Here is a 22,956-nt window from a genome sequence, read left to right as displayed (position 1 = left end):
GCTTTGTGTTTTATTGGCCCCATCACATATCCTGAGCCCCATTGAAAAGGCTCGGAAGCAATTAAAATGGCAGTGTGGCTGGAGAAGCATTGCACTATTTCACTGCTTCTCCCTGACATGTGATAAATCATCTTCCAAGCTATTTATTACACCCCAAAGATCTGCCAGTGGCCTCCTATGTGTAGTGCAGATCATACCTATTCTTTGAACTCTAGCTGCCATGCATAAAGTCATGTCACAGTTGAACTTTCAGGTTCGGGAGAGCAGCCCCCTTTGCGCACTTAAACAGATTGGGAGCGAACAGTGAAGTAAGGCAATCTGGTTCCTGACACTCTATCCTCAGACAGTAAAGGGTGTTTTGGGGTCTCTGAAGACGTCTCTGAAGAGACAGACAGGAAGCTGCCCAAAGGGGCTGCAGAGAGTGAACCAGGAAGTTCAGCCCAAAGGCAGAGTTCATAAAACCTTCATAACCTTGGAAGGTTCTACGATCAATCATCAAATCACAGCCTATTAAAAGTAACAACCCCAGCCAACACCACAGAAGGATAGGAACACTAATGCTCAGAATAGTAGCGACTAAGTTATGTGCTTGGTGATACTGCATAGGTGTGATTATAAATAATCGTCTCGTTGACCTCTGACCTGTGTGTGACAAGACATCGTCGCAATGTAAATAACCACAACAGAGCTCTCCAGTGTGAACATTTTACACGAACATGTGCCTAAATATTTTTGCCGTGCGACCTGGACTTCACATTTTCTTTGTGGTCCTAAATTTCTTTACGTGCTCCTACATTTTTCAACTTAGGCACACACGTGCTCCTTGTAAAAAAGGTCAGCGTAAAGCCCTGCACAACCTGCAGAGGTAGTCAGGTGTCATGACATCAGCCTTTACATCACACTATAGTTACATTTACACTTTCAAGGAATGCATGTAAGATGTATTCCTGGTCAACCAACTGACACACATAAAGCATGTACACACATGTACATAGACACATACATGTACACACATGTAGGCCTACACACCCCCTCTTCCTGTACCAGACCCTAAAAGCAGTACACTCCTGCACCCCCGTCCTGCATTCCCTGTTTTACAGTGTGTGATTTACGGCCCTGTATCTGTGAGCAAACCAACGGGCCAAAGCTAACAGCCCCAGAGAAAGCCGACAGATGTAAACGGCAAGTTCACCGCAAAGTCACACACATAGCTCAGCCTATTCACTCTACACTCTGTCTGCACAGGGCAGGCTCAGACCTCCTTTCCCCCTCATATTCCAACCAGCCACGGCACGGGCAGCACCACAACTCTCTTTATGGAATTGTTATGGAATCAAAACCTAAACATTTACATTAGATTACTCTGAAGAAGGGGTTACGCTCCTCTTTCCTGTACTGTATGTACTCATCACTTGGGGAGGGGGCCAGGGAGAAGAGGAGAGGGGGGAACGGTTCATAGAGAGGGGAGAGGCAACCTTCTGAAAAGGTTAAAACTGTACGTCAACAGATAACGCGTACAGCGGTGTACGATATATCACAGCCATGGTTTGTCAGGGGAGGCCAGGCACAAATTGAAACAAGCTAAATTATAAGCACAGGGGAAAAAAATGGGTTTTTGACTCCTACTCAGAATTAATAAGAGTCAATACTAGTGGAAGACGTTAAAGTAAAATCCCAGAGCAAGGCCTAGCTTTAGGAGAATAATACTGGTGCTGACGGAGGATAGGTGGTGAGGTAAGCAAAGGGTCAAGGGTCGTAACATGGGTTCGAGGTTAAGCAAGTAAGGTTGTAGACCACAAACGATGGGGCCCAGGTATTTTCAATGGACAAAGTAAAAAGAAACAGAAACTCTTATAAAACTCAACGTATAAACTTCCTCTAAAGGAGTATGGTAATGAATTATAAACTTCCTCTAAAGGAGTATGGTAATGAATTATAAATCTCCTCTAAAGGAGCATGGTAATGAATTATAAATCTCCTCTAAAGGAGTATGGTAATGAATTATAAACCTCCTCTAAAGGAGTATGGTAATGAATTATAAACATCCTCTAAAGGAGTATGGTAATGAATTATAAATCTCCTCTAAAGGAGCATGGTAATGAATTATAAATCTCCTCTAAAGGAGTATGGTAATGAATTATAAACCTCCTCTAAAAGGAGTATGGTAATGAATTATAAATCTCCTCTAAAGGAGTATGGTAATGAATTATAAACATCCTCTAAAGGAGTATGGTAATGAATTATAAACCTCCTCTAAAGGAGCATGGTAATGAATTATAAACCTCCTCTAAAGGAGCATGGTAATGAATTATAAACCTCCTCTGAAGGAGCATGGTAATGAATTATAAACCTCCTCTGAAGGAGCATGGTAATGAATTATAAACCTCCTCTAAAGGAGCATGGTAATGAATTATAAATCTCATCTAAAGGAGTATGGTAATGAATTATAAACTTCCTCTGAAGGAATATGGTAATTAATTATAAACCTCCTCTGAAGGAGCATGGTAATGAATTATAAACCTCCTCTATAGGAGCATGGTAATGAATTATAAGCCTCCTCTAAAGGAGCATGGTAATGAATTATAAACCTCCTCTAAAGGAGTATGGTAATGAATTATAAGCCTCCTCTAAAGGAGCATGGTAATGAATTATAAACCTCCTCTAAAGGAGCATGGTAATGAACTATAAATCTCATCTAAAGGAGTATGGTAATGAATTATAAACTTCCTCTGAAGGAATATGGTAATTAATTATAAACCTCCTCTGAAGGAGCATGGTAATGAATTATAAACCTCCTCTAAAGGAGTATGGTAATGAATTATAAGCCTCCTCTAAAGGAGCATGGTAATGAATTATAAGCCTCCTCTAAAGGAGCATGGTAATGAATTATAAGCCTCCTCTAAAGGAGCATGGTAATGAATTATAAACTTCCTCTAAAGGAGCATGGTAATGAATTATAAGCCTCCTCTAAAGGAGCATGGTGATGAATTATAAACTTCCTCTGAAGGAGCATGGTAATGAATTATAAGCCTCCTCTAAAGGAGTATGGTAATGAATTATAAGCCTCCTCTAAAGGAGTATGGTAATGAATTATAAACCTCCTCTGAAGGAGCATGGTAATGAATTATAAGCCTCCTCTAAAGGAGTATGGTAATGAATTATAAGCCTCCTCTAAAGGAGTATGGTAATGAATTATAAACCGATTCGAGGCTCCAGTTTCTGTAATTGTGGCTTATTATGGGGGCTGCCTCTCTCCTTAACCTAGCGGGTGCGTATTATCCGCCGCTCAGGGGAAAGTCGGCGATCTACCAATAAACACCTAACTGCATAACGAGTTTGTGAAATTGTTTGTGAAATGTAGCTAATTTCAGCGAGTGGGGACACTTGGCTTGACAAGTCAGGATGGGCGGAGATTGGGACTGCCAGGCGCACTGTCTGTCGTTAGCGCTAACGAGCGGGTGGTGTTGGTTCTCTCTGAAAGCAGGTGCCATGCTGCTTAGAACGGCAGCTTAATGAGAGCACAGCACTTAGGAACAAAAAAAATGCAAATAGAGGTGTACAGAGAGTAGTATTAGTGCTGCTGCTGCCACACACACACACACTAGCATGTGCGCATATACAATTGTAGCGTAATTAATTGACTAATTGCAGTCCTCCACATGTCAGTTTCAACCTCTCCACAGTAGTTCTAATGGAAAGTTATAAAAATGTTTTATTTTATTTCTTAGTAGCCCCACAGTACACTCTGTGAATGTCCCTGGATGTCAGAGAGCAAGGCCTATATTTCAGCCTTTAACATTCCAAAAAGAAACAAAGATCAAGGTTCATTTGACGTGTCAAGAATAGTGAGGCGGTTCTCTGATAAATCTGCACAAGAAAACACGTTTATTCGACACTATTTGGCTTATAAATTACCACCGCAATGTAACTGAAGACAAAATTACACCGACTTTACCATACTTTCCCCTCATTCTACATTACCAACCAAACCGTTTCAACAAATGGCCCTGAAATGATTCAGATAGCATAAGTCCCTACATGACGGTGAACCTTACAGGGTTGAAGTCTCCACACAAAGACGTCTTTGTTGGCCGGTCCATACATCAGGTCGCAAGGTAAACTGGTAAAGGCCTAGCCAAACATGAGCTAAGTCAGCGGATTCTTCTCTTTTTCTCTCTCCCTTGAAATACAGGTCTGGAACCTGCTCAACCCCTTTAGGGAAGAAGTTGGAGAGTGACTAAGTAAAAGACAGAGAGAATGGGATGAATAGAGGTAGAGAAAGAGGGGGGAAAGAGAAGGGATGGGAGACAGACCGAGAGAGAGAGACAGAGAGAGAGTGTATGTGTGAGAGATGACCAAACCAGCTTTTACAGCCATGGTCAGTTGTTGCTGTGGGTGGCTGATTAATAGGTGTTTATTTATAGGGCTTGAATTGGGCGGTGGTGGTGGAGGGGGAACTCTAGGTCTGTAACCCAGCCGATATGGCCTCATTGAGAACCCTGCATTTGTCTGTACATACTGCCTGCACATTTCAATAGCCCAGTCTGGAGGCCTGCCTGCGTCAGTCAGCCCAATGATAACAGCACAGCGCTGATAATAAAGGCTCTTTCGCCAGCCTATCCACAAACAGGATATTTAAATGGCTGATTCGGCCCAAAGAGGTGGCCTCCAACGAAGCAGCCAGTAAATAAGCAACCCCCCCATGTGTTGCTGCCCGACTTTTCATAAATAACACAAGGTGAACAGAACAGTCAGCCAACCAACAGAACCCACATCACCACCTCTTCTCTCCTCCTCCTCCTCCCTCCTTCATGGTTCTGGAAACATTCAATTCTGCTCAGGTATGTCAAATAAAAATATCAGAGGGCCAGAGCCAACGATCAGCCTCCAAATCTCCGTAATTAAGGTGGAATAGAGGGCAATACACAGTTTTTATGCCTTTCTCCCCTCCTGTCGATGGGGTTTGGAAATGGGACGTGACGTCAGGGATTTTTGTTGTTGTTGGGATGCTTAAGTACAAACTGTAAAAAATGAATACAAAAAAACTCAAAGTAAGTGAAATGATAATGGACCTATATCTTTATTTATAATATTATCTTGATAACTAACAATCACCAAAATAAAAGCTAGACAGTCAGTGGAATTGAAAACAATCAATTTAATATGATTTATTTTGTTATTAAGTTTGAGCAAAAGAACACAGCTTTAGAATTGCATAGAATTTCAGGAAATTATCTTTAAAACAGCAACAGTTTCTCTCAGCTCCATGGCTAAATGTATAGAATTGCAGTACATTTACTTTAAAATTGCAAAAATGTATAATCTCGGCTCCATGGAGAACATCTGAGAATTGCAAAAAATTGGCCTGAAAATGCTCAAATTATTATATATAAGAAAAATGCAAACACACCAAGACTGGGGCGCCACACCCACCACCTAAGCCTCTTTTTGGTTCTTATTCCTCTATAACTGTTCGTGGTGGAGAGGGGGATGGAGGGAAGGGGAGTTTATGCCCACCGGCGTAGGATGCCAATAGGAGCGAGGGAGATTAGAGGCGATTATGGAGTTTTATCAGGAAACCTCTGTGACCCTGAGAGTAGGACTTGCCCTGGGCCCTCTGACCTTGCCGGTCATTGGTCAAGGCTCTGCTCATGTTGTATAGCCTGAAACACAAGAAACTGGCCAAGAAACAGTCGACCCAACCCCATAAGCAACCATGTACTGTTAAGCATGCTAATCATGACCTTAGAACCCCAAATCCCTTCCCATAATCCCATGCTCCGACAGCAAGGATCCCACTTCTGACAGCAAAAACAGTCATGACCTAATATTGCCCTACACAAATCTAGACCCACTATCTGCTTCAACTTTAGAACCCTTCTTTATCCTCTCACACCTCTACCACACTATCACCCTTCACAACCCTAACGCCTTCCTAAAAGGATCCCACTTCTGACACCAACTAGCGTCTTTTAATCTTATCACCCTCTACAACCCTATAAAGCCTATCAAGCAGCTGTACTGATAACCTGGTTAATACATGGAGGGTAGCGAGGCTCGTCTCCAGCCGAATCTGGATGTTATAATTGTATCAAACTACTAAAGCTCATTACCCTGCTCTGGTGTACTAATCACTTGGCCTCTATGGGTGAGAGTGGGACTGAGACATGTAATAAGCAGCAGGCCTGGCCTGTCTGTGATAACTGAGATGGAGGGCCAGATTTAGACTCATCTAATAAGGCTGACACGGTGCTAGCTGGGGAGAAGTGGACGATCATAATGATGATGATTCTATCAGGTTCATTAATGGATACAACAGGATATACGTCTGCCTGTGGATGAGAGCTTGAATGAACACTGTACGAAATATGTGCAAAACGAACACATATACAGTTGAAGTCGGAAGCTTACATACACTTAGGTCGGAGTCATTAAAACAAATTTTCAACCACTCCACAAATGTCTTGTTAACAAACAATAGTTTTGGGAAGTCGGTTAGGACATCTACTGTGTACATAACACAAGTAATTTTTCCAACAATTGTTTACAGACAGATTATTTCACTGTATCACAATTCCAGTGGGTCAGACGTTTACGTACACTAAGTTGACTGTGCATTTAAACAACTTGGAAAATTCCAGAAAATGATGTCATGGCTTTAGAAGCTTCGGAAAGTCTAATTTACATAATTTGAGTCAATTGGAGGTGTACCTGTGGATGTATTTCAAGGCCTACCTCCAAACTCAGTGCCTCTTTGCTTGACATCACAGGAAAATCAAAAGAAATCAGCCAAGACCCTAGAAAAAAAATTGTAGACCTCCACAAGTCTGGTTCATCCTTGGGAGCAATTTCCAAACGCCTGAAGATACCACGTTCATCTGTACAAAGATGCGCTCTGTCTCCTAGAGGTGAACGTACTTTGGTGCGTTAAGTGCAAATCAATCCCAGAACAACAGCAAAGGACCTTGTGAAGATGCTGGAGGAAACAGGTACAAATGTATCTATATCCACAGTAAAACGAGTCCTATATCGACATAACCTGAAAGGCCGCTCAGCAAGGACGAAACCACTGCTCCAAAACCACCATAAAAAAGCCAGACTACGGTTTGCAACTGCACATGGGGACAAAGATCCTACTTTTTGGAGAAATGTCGTCTGGTCTGATGAAACAAAAAGATAACTGTTTTGTCATAATGACCATCGTTATGTTTGGAGGAAAAAGGGGGAGGCTTGCAAGCCAAAGAACACCATCCCAACCGTGAAGCACGAGGGTGGCAGCATCATGTTGTGGGGGTGCTTTGTTGCAGGAAGGACTGGTGCACTTCACTGCACCTGACATCAGTCAGGAAGTTAACCTCTTTAAGCTATGGGGCACTATTTTTATGTTTGGAAAAATAACATTCCCAAGGTAAACGGACTATTTCTCAGGCCCAGATGCAAGAATATGCATATAATTGACAGATTAGGATAGAAAACACTCTAAAGTTTCCAAAACTGTCAAAATATTGTCTGTGAGTATAACAGAACTGATTTTGCAGGCGAAAACCTGAGGAAATCCAACCCGGAAGTGCCTTTTATTTGGAAAAATCCCTGTTCCATTGCCTGCCCATCCTCCATTTAAAGGGGTATCAACCAGATTCCTTTTCCAATGGCTTCCTCAGGATGTGACCAGGCCTTAGACATAGTTTCAAGCTTTTATTTTGAAAAATTAGCGAGATTTATCAAAACGCGTCAGGTGTCCTTTGATTAGTTCATACGCACGAGAGTTGTAGCTCGACATTTTCTTTCTCTGTAATATTGAATAGTTTACCGTCCGGTTGAAATATTATCGATTATGTATGTTAAAAACAACCTGAGGATTGAGTATAAAAAACGTTTGACATGTTTCTACGAACATTACGGATACTTTTTGGAATTTTCGTCTGCCCTTCAGGACCGGCACGAGCCTATGGTTTTCTGAACATAACGCACAAACCAAATGGAGGTTTTTGGTTATAAAAATAATCTTTATCGAACAAAAAGAACATTTCTTGTGTAACTGGGAGTCTCGCGAGTGCAAACATCCGAAGATCAAAGGTAAGCGATTAATTTTATTGCTTTTCTGACTTTCGTGACCAAGCTAATTTGCGGCTAGCTGTTCTTACTGTTTTGTCTAGTGATTGATAAACTCACAAACGCTTGGATTGCTTTCGGTGTAAAGCATATTTTCAAAATCTGACACGATAGGTGGATTAACAACAAGCTAAGCTGTGTTTTGGTATATTTCACTTGTGATTTCATGAAAATAAATATTTTTTGTTTTTTAAATTTATTTGGCGCTCTGCAATTCAGCGGTTGTTTACGAAAATGATTGCGTAAAAGGGATCCGTGCGCCAAGAGGTTAAAGCTTGGTTGCAAATGGGTCTTCCAAATAAACAATGACCCCAAGCATACTTCCAAAGTTGTGGCAAAATGGCTTAAGGACAACAAAGTCAAGGTATTGGAGTGGTCATCACAAAGCCCTGACCTCAATCGCATAGAAAATTTGTGGGCAGAACTGAAAAAGCATGTGCGAGCAAGGAGGCCTACAAACCTGAAATCAATTACACCAGCTCTGTTAGGAGGAATGGGACAAAATTCACCCAACTTATTGTGGGAAGCTTGTGGAACGCTACCCGAAACATTTGACCCAAGTTAAACAATTTAAAGGCAATGACACCAAATACTATTTTGAGTGTATGTGACAAAAGAAATACAAGCTGAAATAAATCACTCTACTATTATTCTGACATTTCACATTCTTAAAATAAAGTGGTGATCCTAACTAACCTAAGACAGGGAATTTTTACTAGGATTAAATATCAGGAATTGTGAAAAACTGAGTTTAAATGTATTTGGCTAAGGTGTATGTAAACTTATGACTTCAACTGTACCTACAGACACATATTCCGCAGTGGAAAACCACGCTACACTGTAGCTTCACTTTCCGGCCATTTGGTCTTTGTTAGGCACCAAACACAGTCAACCCTGAGAAGAACAAGTCTCAATGCATTGTTAATGCTTAGTGAGACCACTAACTCATCTTGTACCCAAGCAGAATCGCATATCAGGGTGACCTGTGTGTGTGCGTGTGTGTCGGGTTCCTTTCAGATCTGCTGCGTTATGGTCTGACGTGCTCTGACACACACTCCCCTGTTTTGGCTGCGGAGAAAAACCAAACAACCGGCGGTCTGGCCTTGGTCCTGTCTGCTTTGTGTTCGGAGCAGAGGGGCCGGCCCTAAAAACACTGTCATACAACAAGCTAACCTACCATGATGTCCTCATGAGAACATACCAGAGAGCGCACAGTACACAAGCTGGTGGTCTATGGCTACAGCACAGATCTTCATCCATCCACTGCGGATGCATTGAACTCTTCTTCCTCTTTCCATCTCTCGCTCTCACCCTCCATCTTTCAAGCTCTTCTTTCTCTCTGTCCCTCTCTTGCCCTTTCCAACTCTCTCACTTTTTACCTCGCTCTCTCCCCCTCTACCTCACTGGATCAAGTGTCATGTTATGGGGAGTTCACATGATCTTTCCCAGAGATGTGTTCCCCGTCACCCCGGAATGGCACTCTACATCACCAGAATGGACCAACCCCTTCCATTATGATATGCTGAGTAGGAATGTATGAGGAGATGATGTCTTTAGATTGCATTTTGTCTCTCATGTAACAAAGGAATAAAGAGTAGCACTTCCAACAACCAGGGATAGTTTTATCTTGTAACTCTGAGTCGTGTCGGAGTTGTTTTACTGAACACACACTTAAATCTTGTGTTGAGTGAAAGACCAGTATTTTACTAATTCACTAATTCTTCAAATCAAAGTTTATTGGTCGCGCACACAGTTTAGCAGATGTAGGGGGGTGCAGCAAAATGCTTACGTTACTAGCACCTAACAACGCAGTAAAATGTCAAATAGGAAATATAGTCAAGATGTTGACAAGGATATAAATACTGGTTTTTAATTGAAATAATAATTGTGTCTTTCAAACTTTGCTTTCGTCAAATAATCCTCCATTTGCAGCAATTACAGCCTTGCAGAACTTTGACATTCTAGTTGTCAATTTGTTGAGGTAATCTGAAGAGATTTCACCCCATGCTTCCTGAAGCACCTCCCACAAGTTAGAATGGCTTGATGGGCCCTTCTTACGTACCATACGGTCAAGCTGCTCCCACAACACCTCAATAGGGTTGAGATCCGGTGACTATAATGGAGTGGCCAGGACAGACAGAATTCCAGCTGACTGCTTCTTCCCTAAACAGTTATTGCATAGTTTGGAGCTGTGCTTTGGGTCATTGTCCTGTTGTAGGAGGAAATTGGCTCCAATTAAGCACCATCCACAGGGTATGGCATGGCATTGCAAAATGGAGTGACAGCCTTCCTTCTTCAAGATCCTTTTTACCATGTACAAATCTCCCACTTTACCACCACCAAAGCACCCATAGACCATCACATTGCCTCCACCATGCTTGACAGATGGCATCAAGCACTCCTCCAGCATCTTTTCATTTTTTCTGCCTCTCACAAATGTTCTTCTTTGTGATCCGAACACCTCAAACTTAGATTCGTCTGTCCATTACACTTTTTCCAATCTTCCTCTGTCGAGTGTAGGGGTTATTTTGCCCATCTTAATTTTTCTTTTTATTGGCCAGTCTGAGATATGGCTTTTTTTTGCAACTCTGCATAGAAGGCCACCATCCCAGAGTCACCTCTTCACTGTTGACGTTGAGACTGGTGTTTTGTGGGTACTATTTAATGAAGCTGCCAGTTGAAGACTTGTGAGGCATCTGTTTCTCAAACAGATGTCTCAGACACAAATATACTTGTCCTCTTGCTCAGTTGTGCACCGGGGCCTCCCACTCCTCTTTCTTTTCTGGTTAGAGCCAGTTTGCGCTGTTCTGTGAAGGGCGTAGTACACAGCGTTGTACGAGATCGTCAATTTCTTGGCAATTTCTTGCATGGAATAGCCTTCATTTCTCAGAACAAGAATAGACAGACGAGTTTCAGAAGAAAGTTTTGAGCCTGTAAATCAAGCTCACAAATGCTGAAGCTCAACTAGTCTAAAGAAGTCCAGTTTTATTGCTTCTTTAAGCAGGACAACAGTTTTCAGCTGTGCTAACATAATTGCAAAAGTGCATTCTAATGATCAATCAGCCTTTTAAATTCTAAACTTGGATTAGCTAACACAACGTGCCATTGGAACACAGGAGTGATGATTGCTGATAAATGGGCCTATGTACGCCTATGTAGATATTCCATTAAAATCAGACATTTCCAGCTACAATAGTAATTTACAACATTAACAATGTCTACCCTGTATTTCTGATCAATTTGATGTTATGTTAATAGACAGAAAATTTGCTTAACTTTCACAAACAAGGACATTTCTAAGTGACCACAAACTTTTTTTACGGTAGTGTGAGTGTATAATATACACTGCTCAAAAAAATAAAGGGAACACTTAAACAACACAATGTAACTCCAAGTCAATCACACTTCTGTGAAATCAAACTGTCCACTTAGGAAGCAACACTGATTGACAATAAATTTCACATGCTGTTGTGCAAATGGAATAGACAACAGGTGGAAATTATAGGCAATTAGCAAGAGACAGGAGACAGGAGACAGGCCAGTACATCAGGAGACATCAGCAGGCCACAAATGTGCATGTGTCTGCTCAAACGGTCAGAAACAGACTCCATGAGGGTGGTATGAGGGCCCGACGTCCACAGGTGGGGGTTGTGCTTACAGCCCAACACCGTGCAGGACATTTGGCATTTGCCAGAGAACACCAATATTGGCAAATTCGCCACTGGCGCCCTGTGCTCTTCACAGATGAAAGCAGGTTCACACTGAGCACATGTGACAGACGTGACAGAGTCTGGAGACGCCGTGGAGAACGTTCTGCTGCCTGCAACATCCTCCAGCATGACCGGTTTGGCGGTGGGTCAGTCATGGTGTGGGGTGGCATTTCTTTGTGGGGCCGCACAGCCCTCCACGTGCTCGCCAGAGATAGCCTGACTGCCATTAGGTACTGAGATGAGATCCTCAGACCCATTGTGAGACCAGATGCTGACACATGCACATTTGTGGCCTGCTGGAGGTCATTTTGCAGGGCTCTGGCAGTGCTACTCCTTGCACAAAGGCGGAGGTAGCGGTCCTGCTGCTGGGTTGTTGCCCTCCTACGGCCTCCTCCACGTCTCCTGATGTACTGGCCTGTCTCCTGGTAGCGCCTCCATGCTCTGGACACTACGCTGACAGACACAGCAAACCTTCTTGCCACAGCTCGCATTGATGTGCCATCCTGGATGAGCTGCACTACCTGAGCCACTTGTGTGGGTTGTAGACTCTGTCTCATGCTACCACTAGAGTGAGAGCACTGCCAGCATTCAAAAGTGACCAAAACATCAGCCAGGAAGCATAGGAACTGAGAAGTGGTCTGTGGTCACCACCTGCAGAATCACTCCTTTATTGGGGGTGTCTTGCTAATTGCCTATAATTTCCACCTTTTGTCTATTCCATTTGCACAACAGCATGTGCAATTTATTGTCAATCAGTGTTGCTTCCTAAGTGGACAGTTTGATTTCACAGAAGTGTGATTGACTTGGAGTTACATTGTGTTGTTTAAGTGTTCCCTTTATTTTTTTGAGCAGTATATATATATATATATATATATATATATATATATATATATATATATATATATATATATATATATATATATATACACACACACACATATACACAGTGGGGCAAAAAAGTATTTAGTCAGCCACCAATTGTGCAAGTTCTCCCACTTAAAAAAGATGAGGCCTGTAATTTTCATCATAGGTACACTTCAACTATGACAGACAAAATGAGAGAAAAAATCCAGAAAATCACATTGTAGGATTTTTAATGAATTTATTTGCAAATTATGGTGGAAAATAAGTATAAAATAAGTAATAAGTAGTTCAAGTAATAGAAATCTCAACATCAACAGTTCAGATGAGACTTTGTGAATCAGGCCTTCATGGTCGAATTGATGCAAAGAAACCACTACTAAAATGACGCAGAAGAAGATGGCAGACGTTTTACGTGCCCCCAGCCTATTGCGTTTTTCAAAAACGTATTTTGTACATAATGTTGCCGCTACCGTCTCACGTCCGAAAATAACTTATAGAAATCAGGACTGCAATTACTCACCACGGACTAGCAGAATCCTCTTCTTCCTTTCACGACTCTGACGAGCCCAATGCAAAGGATACGCTGCTTCCTCGGGAACAGGCCCTGATCCCCGTGATCTGCATGAAGAGGAGGCGGAGAAAGAGGGGCCGAAGGTCCGGATGCCTTCTGAGAATTCGCAGGCGATCAAATAAACCCCTACTTCCCTCCATTCTGCTAGCAAACGTACCATCTTTGGACAATAAAATCGACAAGTTACGCAGAAGATTAAAAACTACCAACGGGACATTAAAAACTTTAACATCTTATGCTTCACGGAGTCATGGCTGAACGACGACAACATCAACATACAGCTGGCTGGTTAGACGATGTACCGGCAGGATAGAACAGTGGTGTCTGGTAAGACAAGGGGCGGTGGTCTATATATTTTTGTAAACAACAGCTGGTGCAAGAACTATGAACTATTATAAAGTAGTCTGTGTCTGTAAAATAGGTATAAGATGTATAAATTGAAGGTAAAAGCAGAAGTGTTTATTAGTTTACTCCAATTGGGGGAGCGGTGGTAGGGTTGCGGGGAATAATAATAAAGGTATATTCTTTAAAAAAGTATGTATGTCTATATAGGTATGTGTATGTATATATGTATATATGTATGAATGCGTGTATGGATATATATATTTACCCCAAAAAATATGGGGGATTGGAAATGATGCAGACAATTACATTGGAAGCAACATTCTTTCCGCAATATTAAGCTGATCCACCCCCCCCAAAAAATAAAATAATAAAATAAATAAATTAAAAAAACAACAGCTGGTGCATGCTGTTCTATGCATGATATCTAAGGAAGTCTCGAGCTATTGCTCACCTGAGGTAGAGTTTCTCATGATATGCTGTAGACCACACTACCTACCAAGAGAGTTTTCATCTGTATTCTTTGTAGCTGTTTACATACCACCACAGTCAGAGGCTGGCACTAAGACAGCATTGAATGAGCTCTATTCCTTGATAAGCAAACAAGAAAACGCTCACCCAGAGGCAGTGCTCATAGTAGCCGGGGATTTTAATGCAGGGAAACTTAAATCCGTTTTACTAAATTCCTATCAGTATGTTAAATGTGCAACCAGAGGAAAAATAACTCTGGACCACCTATACTCCACACACAGAGACGCATACAAAGCTTTCCCTCGCCCTCCATTTGGCAGATCTGACCATAATTCTATCCTCCTGATTCCTGCTTACAAGTAAATATTAAAGCAGGAAGCACCAGTGACTAGATCAATAAAAAAAGTGGTCAGATGAAGCAGATGCTAAACTACAGGACTGTAGTCAGACAGACTGGAATATATTCCGGGATTCCTCAGATGGCATTGAGGACTACACCACATCAGTCATCGGCTTCATCATTAAGTGCATAGATGACATTGTCCCCACAGTGACCATATGTACATAACCCAACCAGAAGCCATGGATTACAGGCAGCATCCGCACTGAGCTAAAGCTGCCGCTTTCAAGGAGCGGGAACCCGGAAGCATATAAGAAATCCCGCTATGCCCTCCGACGAACCATCAAACAGGCAAAGCATCAATACAGGACTAAGATCGAATCGTACTACACCGGCTCTGACGCTCGTCGGATGTGGCAGGGCTTGCAAACCATTACAGACTACAAAGGGAAGCACAGCCGAGAGCTGCCCGGTGACACGAGCCTACCAGACAAGCTAAACTATGTTCGCGTCGAGGCAAATAACACTGAAACATGCATGAGAGCACTAGCTGTTCCGTAAGACTGTGTGATCACACTCTCCGTAGCTGATGTGAGTAAGACCTTTAAACATGTCAACACTCAAGGCCGCAGGGCCAGACAGATTACCAGGATGTGTACTGCGAGCATGCGCAGACCAACTGGCAGGTGTCTTCACCTACATTTTCAACCTCTCCCTGTCCGAGTCTGTAATACCAACATATTTTAAGCAGACCACCATAGTCCCTGTGTCCAAGAACACTAAGGTAACCTGCCTAAATGACTACCGACCCGTAACACTCACGTCTGTAGTCATGAAGTGCCTTGAAAGGCGGTCATGGCTCACATCAACACCATCATCCCAGAAACCCTAGACCCACTCCAATTTGCATATCGCCCAAACAGATCCACAGAAGATACAATCTCCATTGCACTCCACACTGCCCTTTCCCACCTGGACAAAACGAACACCTACGTGAGAATGCTATTCATTGACTACAGCTCAGCGTTCAACACCATAGTGCCCTCAAAGCTCATCAATAGGCTAAGGACCCTGGGACTAAACACCTCACTCTGCAACTGGATCCTGGACTTCCAGACGGGCCACCCCCCAGGTGGTAAGGGTAGGTAACAACACATCCGCCACGCTAATCCTCAACACAGGGGCCCCTCAGGGGTGCGTGCTCAGTCCCCTCTACTTCCTGTTCACATGACTGCACGGCCAGGCACGACTCCAACACCATCATTACATTTTCTGATGACACAACATTGACACAACAGCCTGATCACCGACAATTACGAAACAGCCTATAGGGAGGTCAGAGACCTGGCTGTGTGGTGCCAGGACAACAACCTCTCCCTCAACGTGATCAAGACAAAGGAGATGATTGTGGACTACAGGAAAAAGAGGACCGAGCACGCCCTCATTCTCATCGACGGGGCTGTAGTGGAGCAGGTTGAGAGCTTCAAGTTCCTTGGTGTCCACATCACCAACAAACTAACATGGTCCAAGCACACAAAGACAGTCGTGAAGAGGGCACAACAAAACCCATTCCTCCTCGGGAGACTGACAAGATTTGGCAAAAGGTTCTACAGCTGCACCATCGAGAGCATCCTGACTGGTTGCATCACTGCCTGGTATGGCAACTGCTCAGCCTCCGACCGCAAGGCATTACATAGGGTAGTGCGTACGGCCCAGTACATCACTGGGGCCAGGCTTTCCGCCATCCAGGACCTCTATACCAGATGGTGTTTGAGGAAGGCCCTAAAAATTGTCAAAGACTCCAGCCACCGTAGTCATAGACTGTTCTCTCTGCTACCACACGGCAAGCGGTACCAGAGCCCCAAGTCTAGGTCCATGAGGCTTCTAAACAGCTTCTACCCCCAAGCCATAAGACTCCTGAACATCTAGTCAAATGGCTACCCAGACTATTTGCAGTGTCCCCCCCCCCCCTCTTTACGCCACTGCTACTCTCAGTTGTCATCTATGCATAATAACTTTAATAACTCTACCTACATGTACATACTACCTCATATAACCGGTGCCCCCGCACATTGACTATGTATCGGTACCCCCCTGTATATAGTCTCGCTATTGTTATTTCACTGCTGCTCTTTAATTACTTGTTACTTTTATCTCTTATTCTTATCTGTATTTTTTTTTAACTGCATTGTTGGTTAGTGGCTCGTAAGTAAGCATTTCACTGTAAGGTCTACAACTGTTGTATTCGGCGCATGTGACTAATAAAATTTGATTTGATTTGATTTAAAGGACACCAATAATAAGAAGAGACTTTCTTGGGCCAAGATACACGAGCAATGGACATTAGACCGGTGGAAATCTGTCCTTTGGTCTGATGAGTCCAAATTTTAGATTTTTGGTTCCAACCGCCGTGTCTTTGTGAGACGCAGAGTAGGTGAACAGATGATCTCTGCATGTGTGGTTCCCACTGTGAAGCATTGAGGAGGTGGTGTGATGGTGTGGTGGTGCTTTGCTGGTGACACCGTCTGTGATTTATTTAGAATTCAAGGCACACTTAACCAGCATGGCTTCCACAGCATTCTACAGCAATACGTCATCCCATCTGGTTTGCGCTTAGTGGGACTATAATTTGTTTTTCAACAGGACAATAACCCAATACACCTTCAGGCTGTGTAAGGGCTATTTGACCAAGAAGGAGAGTGATGGAAGGCAGCATCAGATGATCTGGCCTCCACAATCACCCGACCTCAACCTAATTGAGATGGTTTGGGATGAGTTGGCTGCTTTTCCTTCACTCTGCGGTCCAACAACTGTTCAGCATGTGGGAACTCCTTCAAGACTGTTGGAAAAGCATTCCAGGTGAAGCTGGTTGAGAGAATGCCAAGAGTTTACAAAGCTGTCATCAAGGCAAAGGGTGGCTACTTTGAAGAATCTCAAATATAAAATATGTTTTGATTTGTTTAACACTTTTTTGGTTTCTACATGATACCATGTGTTAATTCATAGTTTTGACGTCTTCATTATTATTAGAAAATAGGAAAAATACTGAAAAACCCTTGAAATGAGTAGGTGTGTCCAAACGTTTGACTGGTACAGTATATATATATATACTATTTGACTGGTACAGTATATATATATATATATATACATACACACACACACACACATCAAGAAATGTCAGAATGAATCCAATTAAAAAGAAAAAATGTTTTTTCATTGTGTTCATACAAGGCCTATTAAGCGCCAAAACCAAACACTGGCCCTTGTGCTAATTGTGAGATGTATACAGTCCCCCCTCGGCTCTTTAATGAATCCCCATGTCTCTAAATCCTGCTCAGGGACAGGAAGTGTCCCGTGGTGCTGGGGGTGGGGGGGGTGCAGACGACAGTGTCAGGGGGATACACGTTCCTTTAACCAGTTATTGTGAACTCCCAGAAGCCCCGGCTAATAATTACCACCAGTCTCTGGGGAAACCCAGTCAAAGGGCGTCCATTTTGTGTCCGCACTGCTCCGGCATGGCACCAGGCCCAGGCCCTAATCCTGCCCTTAACCCTGCCTGCTAATGTGTTTTCAATTTGGGATGAGCCCCCTCTATAGCCACGGCCCTAATCAACAACAGTTTGGACTGTAACCCAATCTGGCCCTGCTGGGGCAGCCAGGCCACGCTGTGTGGGGTGCAAGGAGTATATACAAGTGTGTTTCAGAGGGTGTACAGGTCGTGTGTGTCTGAGGTCATATGACTGTGTGCGAACTTGCATGTGTGTGTGTCCTCTACCTCCCACTAATCTGCAGAGATAAACATCCAGCACACACACATAGCCTCCATGGTCTAGCCCTGGTCTGGTCTCAGAAGGCCTGACCTGACCTTATGTTGCTGATAGGCTTGTAGCACACTTTAGGAACTCAAAGACAAATCACACACATGGAATGGATCTATCCGACTCAGCCTCACCACGCCACTCACTCAGCTTACTCAGTTTGCTTTGGACGTTTGCATTTCCTGCCGGTGAAACAATATGCACAATACACAGAGCTTAAGCCCTCTGTCAGAGCAGGATCAAGGTAAGCGTGACACATATTCAATCCCCCTCTACTGCTTTAATGAAGGCTGAATCAATAGCAGGGCATACAGGGAGGTGTGAATGTTTGTTGTCTGGAGGCCCCGAGGCCTTTCCATCTCAGAGAAGGCCAACCCAAATTTAGAGTGCAGCCCTCCTAGATTCTCCCTGGGAGAAACCAGGCCTGGCTTTTGTCCAAGTCAGCACCTTTGGAAGTGCACAGTCGCGTTACCACTACTAAATCAACATGTCAGCACTCAGCCATCTGAACTTCTCCTTCCAGCCCCTATTGCTTCCAGCTACACACACACCTAATGAGCTGGTGCTGCGAGCAAGCCCCTTTCTACGACAAAAAAGAGAAGATAGAGAGAAAATAAAAAGTTGACTTTCTCTTCGACTGTTTCTTCGACAGATGTAGACTAGAGTGGTATCATCCCTCCACTGCTTGACAGTAAGCTTAGGAACGTGGTCTAGTCTGGAGTTAGCGGTTAGTATGACGGCTCTGTGCAGAATCTGGGACAAGCTCGGGTTGGGGTGCCTGGGTATTTAGAGCGGACGATGCAGGGCGAAATGTCCACAGAAAGTGGTCTGCTTACTCAGCACTTTGTTTACATTCCTGTAAGGTACTTGTAGCCCCAGGGAGAGGAGGCCAAGAAGGCTACACGTCGCTGGGTCTCTCCAGCGGCAGCACCTGGACATGTGGTTGGCGCACGCACACACACACACAACACAAAAAGTACTCCGATATCAGTGGCTTAGCTAAATCAACTATTTACCTTGAATGATAACATGATCCATATTATCTACAGTAACAAAAGTTGAAATATTACAAAGACGACATACTCCTAGAGTACATAACTTAATTACACTGAAGAAGAAAAGTAATAACGCAACATGTAAAGTGTTGGTCCGAAGTTTCATGAGCTGAGATAAAAGATCCCAGAAAATTTCCATACACAAAAATATTATTTCTCTAAACTTTTGTGCACACATTTGTTTACATTTTTGTTAGTGAGCATTTCTACTTTTCCAAGATAATCCATCCACCTGACAGGTGTGGCATATCAATAAACTGATTAAACAGCATGATCATTACAATCAAAAGCCTAAAATGTGCAGTTTTGTTACACAACACAATGCCACAGATGTCTCAAGTTGAGGGAGCTTGCAATTGGCATGCTGACTGCAGGAATGTACACCAGAGCTGTTGCCAGAAAAGTGGTTGTTCATTTCTCTATCATAAGCCGCCTCCAACATCATTTTAGAAAATTTAGCAGTACCTCCAACCGGCCTCACAACCACAGACTACATGTACGGCATCGTATGGGCAAGCGGCTTGCTGATGTCAACATTGTAAACAGAGTGCCCCATGGTGGTGGTGGGGTTATGGTATGGGCAGGCATAACCTACAGACAACAAACACAATTGCATTTTATCAATGGCAATTTGAATGCACAGAGATACTGTGACAACACCCTGAGGCCCATTTATTTTAAGGTATCTGTGACCAACAGATGCATATCTGTATTCCCAGTCATGTGGAATCCATAGATTAGGACCTGAATGTATGTATTCTAATTGACTGATTTCTTTACACGTATGAACTGTAACTTAGTTAAATCTTTCATGTTGCATGTTGCGTTTATAGTTTTGTTCAGTATAAATACATATATGTTCATGTCCACTTTGTAACCGGATGGTGGTCACTCCATGTGGGTTAACTTTGAGCCAGTTGGACTTGAGGTCATCAGTAGAGCAAGGAACTGCCAGGGACCTCACTATATGATATTATCACGATACTTAGGTACCAATACGATATGTATTGCATTTCTCACGATTCTATATGTATTAAGATATGATACTGTGATTTTACTACGATTTCATGTTCTAAACATGTTGCTCACCATATGTCTTCTGCAGAGGGACAAGAGAGAGACATGAGAAAACGCGCTTCGAACGGTCATTTTAACAAGTCTCGAAAACAAATTTGCTCCCCATTTAAAAAGCAGATGGAGAACAAGCTATGAAGGAAAAATACTGCCGTTTTGGTGCAGGTACAGCAAACTAGCACAAAAATAATATTGCGATATTGTCAAAACACTACATCATCAAAAATAATATCTCGATAAGATTGACTTTACCCCATCACTTGTCTTCAGTAGTGGTCATCAGTAAGCCTCCCAAAATGCAACACTATCCCAGAAGAGAGAGCAGGCCTGGGACTCGTCCAAGCACAACTCTCCATTAGCGATGGGCTACATGGGATACCGCCAGTGTTTTCTCTGATGATCTGGGGTGCAAATCAAATTTCATTGTAGTTTTAAACAATTTGCTAAGAAAACAAAACAAAGATCCCTGCTCAAGCCACTCCTGGGGTTTCTGTCTGTGCATCAGTGAGTGTGTGTGCGTCTGTCAGTGTGTGTGTGTGTGTGTGGGGATTTGCCCTTTTTATTATTCCCAGGCCTGTGTCCCTTCAAAGCGCCACAGAGAGAGAGACAGAGAGAGACAGAGAGAGACAGAGAGAGAGAGAGAGAGGAAAGGAGAGAAAGAAACTCCTCGACCTGGACCCAGCGAAACTAATTAGGCGAGGGATCAGGCTGGAAGTTAAACACACCACTATATGTAATGAAAGAACTGGAGAGAGAAAGAGGGGGGACATCCAGGGGTCAGGCAGACGCCAAAACAGTGGTCCTCGGGCAATCTGGTATTGATTTTCACTGGTTTGGGGATGAAGGGGGACAGGTGGAGGGAGGGACAGAGGAGGGCAGTGGAGAGTCTAGCGAGTTGTCAACCTGACAGTTTAACCCCTTTTGGAAAGAGGGAAAAACAAACAGGGGGATCTCCGGGGATGAGAGCGTTGATCTGTCGTAGCGATGACACCGCAAAGCAAATCCCCCCCACACACACATATAACGCTCACAGAGGGGGGCTAGTAGAGATATAGAGCAGCACATTCCCTGACAGGAAGAATAGAAAGCTCTCTGGCTAAGACCTGGCAACCCAAGCCTGCTGACAGTGGTGCATGTGTGGAAAGTCCCCCATTTCTATGGCAAAAAGACTAACATACCAATGCAGACCAAAAAGCAGTGGTATGGGCCAAAGTTGTCATCTTGAGGAAGTATCTACAGATATAGAGCTAAATACAGGCCTTGCATTGGAGCAGTGTTTAGACATTGACATATGTTGACGATAACTTACTAGCTGCAGCAAATGACAATTGTCAGTCCTGAGACAAAGATATTGCATCCTACATACTGCTCGGTGGTCACTGTATGCTATCACACACAGACCCACACCCATCTCCCTCCTCCGTCTGTCTCTCACCCTGTTAAGGCCACTGCCCCCGAATGGCTTCTCTCTCATGTCCCTAAACACTTGAAAACACTGGAGCCCCTTTGACTTTTCCCTTCAAATTGCCTCATCGGTCTGTCAGGATGCCAAAGGGGACTCCATTAGGCCAAACTAGCCCACAGACCCCACCCCTTCCACCGGCCGCAACGCGTGGTAGAGGCTGTCCACATCAAATTAGAGTGGCCCCTATTGTCCCCATTACCGCTTGGAAAGGCGCCATCATGACGGATGCTACGGGGTCCCTCACTTGTCACTAGTTGTCAGACGGATGGGGAGTTTGGATACACAAGGCTGACAGGTAATCTTAATGTCTTCAATTAGCCCAATTAAGCCTGTCATAAACAATTCAATAAGTGCTCAACCAACACAGATAAACGCAGAGCAGCACGTGCATGTGTGTGTGCGTGCGCCACACACACACACACACAGATCTGGGTGGTATTAATGACAAGTTTAATGCGTATATCAGCGAGAGAGAGGACTAATGGTTAGCTTGTCTTTTGTCTCACTGCCAGTGTGTCTGTATGCCCTATCCTTTTCCTGGTTCAGCTGTGCACTGCTAGCTCCTACCTGGTCACTTCAAATTGTACCATCTCCTTTCATTAGCACATAGCCGGGTGAGAATTTGAAGGGTCGTGACAACATTCATTTAAGAGGAGTGGGAGCAGATTGCCTGAAGCAGGTGCTATGAGGGGGATAAAACAAAAGCGGTGTGTGTGTGTGTGTGTGTGTGTGTGTGTGTGTGTGTGTGTGTGTGTGTGTGTGTGTGTGTGTCATGCGCTTGTGTATGCACAAGGGAGGCTTTTCTCATGGTCTTCACATACTGGGATTTCCTTAGCTGAGCTAAATGAGTAATGACAAAAAGGTGTTTTGTGAAAATAGAAAGAGAGAGAAACCCGCCCAGTGCACACTTGGAGCATTTACGAGGCTCGGGCAAAATCTAAATATTGTTTCTAGCATGACTAACCAGGCCAACACCTTTAGCCGTGGAGGACGTGTGATAGCTGACCCTGTTTATTTGGCCTGTCCTTCCTCCAGTACAGTATCTTATCACGACAACGTCAACACCATGTTTTTCCCTTCTAACTGTTCATCAATCATTTATTTGCACTTCCTATCAACTCTTTCCTATCTGTC

General features: G+C 43.5%; 1 protein-coding gene across 2 annotated transcripts in view; it reads right to left on the bottom strand.

Annotated features, from left to right (window-relative positions):
- cdin1 (CDAN1 interacting nuclease 1) overlaps nucleotides 1-22,956 on the bottom strand; it is a 72,954-nt gene that overhangs the window by 2,105 nt on the left and 47,893 nt on the right. The gene's annotated exons all lie outside the window — the stretch shown is intronic.

The sequence above is a fragment of the Salvelinus fontinalis genome, chromosome 15, assembly GCF_029448725.1.
Source record: "Salvelinus fontinalis isolate EN_2023a chromosome 15, ASM2944872v1, whole genome shotgun sequence".
Lineage (NCBI taxonomy): Eukaryota > Metazoa > Chordata > Actinopteri > Salmoniformes > Salmonidae > Salvelinus > Salvelinus fontinalis.
Note: the sequence above shows the minus strand (reverse complement) of the source record. Positions and strands in the feature narration are given on the sequence as shown.